This window comes from Sceloporus undulatus, chromosome 1 (genome assembly GCF_019175285.1).
Source record: "Sceloporus undulatus isolate JIND9_A2432 ecotype Alabama chromosome 1, SceUnd_v1.1, whole genome shotgun sequence".
NCBI lineage: Eukaryota > Metazoa > Chordata > Lepidosauria > Squamata > Phrynosomatidae > Sceloporus > Sceloporus undulatus.
Window position 1 is genome coordinate 124049821 of NC_056522.1, and position 2705 is coordinate 124052525.

General features: G+C 36.1%; 1 protein-coding gene across 2 annotated transcripts in view; it reads right to left on the reverse strand.

The window, feature by feature from the left end:
- IRAK1BP1 (interleukin 1 receptor associated kinase 1 binding protein 1) overlaps positions 1-2705 on the reverse strand; it is a 57136-nt gene that overhangs the window by 53358 nt on the left and 1073 nt on the right. The window lies entirely within an intron of this gene.

Consider the following 2705-nt stretch of genomic DNA (forward strand, 5'->3'; position numbering starts at 1 on the left):
ATATATATATATATAAATATATAAATAAGTGAATATATATGTGTGTGTATGTCTATATATATACGTATATATACATATTTATACACACAAACACACACAGCAAGAGTTACAAATTATGAATGTGTATCTGTAGGAATACATGTATATGCTAACCTTCACACCGAGCACATGCAACTATATATGTGTGCATACACACACACACACACACACACGCAGATATACACATACAGAAATGCACGCACACACCAAGAGTAAGAGGAAATGAAATTATAAATATGTACACACACACACACACACACACACACACACATATACATAAGTTATGCTTAGCAACCCTTACTTATAAAGCACTGATAAAATTCACAGTGCTATATATATTTATGTGAACATCCACACACTCACACCCACACCCACAGACCCCCACAGATCTAGTACATAACTATATAAATAAATATATAGGCATATATACACACACAGAGAGAACATGTTGTTACCAAAGCAGAGACATACATATGTGTACATATATATGGAAACCCACAAACCGAGCCCAGGAACTTACATACATACAGATACATATACCTGAGAAGCCATGTGTGAGCGCGCGCACACACACACACACACACAGAGTACCCGGGAATATCTAGCCGTGTGTGAGAGTGCCATACACACATACCAACATACAAACACACACAAAAAAATGTAATCACTAAATATAGACACATATACATTCTGAGCCAGAGACATAGAGCATGAGAAGTTATACGTGTGCATATATATACATATATACAAATGAACGCAGAACATATGGTATTCTATAGGTGTATCCATCTATCTACCTATCTATCTATGTATCCATTCATCCATCTATCCATCTATCTATATACACGCACATTGCAAACAATCATTGGTGTGCATATAGAACGCACAGATCATAAGTAATTATATATGTTCATATATTTAAATATCTACACACAGACACACAAACAAAAACACATACATACAAACACACTCGTACACACACCCACACCCACACAGAAAAAGCCACACATATCCAGGGGATATCTTGCTGTTTGTCTGTGTGTGTGTCTCTCTCTCTCTCTCTCTCTATATATATATATATATATATATATATATATATATATATACAAATACACACACGTAGAAACTGAAGTTACGTAATGCCATACATTACATATATACACACACATACAGACACAGAGGCACACACAGAGAATATGATACTATATGTGTGGATATATATGGAGACATATACACACAGAGCGCATGCTATTGTGTAGGTATATCAATCTATCAATCAATCAATCTATCTATCTATCTTTCTATCTATCTATCTACACACACATTGCAAATGCATTTATTTTTGTGCATACATACTCAAACCCCTACACACAGGGCAGATGAAATGACATATGTGCATATATATATATATATATATATATATATATATATATATATATGCACAGACACACATGCACACACATCTATATATGTATGTATATGTACACACATACATATATATGTACATGTATATGTATACACACCCACCCACATGCACATACATCTAGAGCAAATATAACAACATATATGTCGCCATTTACATAGACACACATATATATTCATACCTATGTTCATAATCATACCTACACACACACTCAGAGAGACCCACACTGATCCAGGGAATATGTAGCTGTGTGCGTGTGTAGATATATATATATACACACACACACACACACACAGAAGCACACCCAAAGAAAAGCTAATAATGAATTTCTAAACATACATATTGATACATATACATGCTGAGGCACACCCAGAGCATATGAAAGTATACGTGTGGATACATAGAGATATATACACACACAGTGCATATGCTGTTCAATAGGTCTGTCTGTCTGTCTGTCTATCTATCTATCTATCTATCTATCTATCTATCTATCTTTCTAAGCACATACACAAACAGTGCAAATGCAATTGTTTGTGTGCATATATAAACCCACACTACCACACACAGAGCATAGACTCTTATATGTGTGCATATATATATACATTTACACACACGCACGCACATACATCTAGAACAAATGTAACCATATGTATGTCTCCATAGTTATATATATATATATATATATATAAACACATACAGTATTTGCATGCCTATGTGCATAAACAGAAAAACACACACCCACACACACGCACAAAGACCCACACTGAGGCAGTGAATATGTAGCCATGTGTGTGTTAGCGTATATATACACACAGAAAAAATGCAATTACAGAACTCTAAAAGTACCTATACAAAAGTATGTGTGGATATGTATGTTATCCTATCGGTGTATATATATATATATATATATATATGTATATATATACAGATATACATACATACATACATATATATACACACACTTGCAGGGTAGGCATTGATACATACCCGATGATGATTTCCCAGCCGTACAACTTTCTGGAGAAGCACCTCCACAATGGCCTCGCACACCTGGATACATATCACAGCCGCTGTGGAGACCCCAATCTGGAACTGGCGGGCGACCCTCTGATACATCAGCTGGCCGGTTAGCCACCAAATTGTGATGGCGACCCTCTCCTCCACAGTGATGGCCTTCTTCATCACGGTGTCCATCGCAGTGATATGGGGCCGTAGGATATCAGCCAGGTGGAAGAGGGTG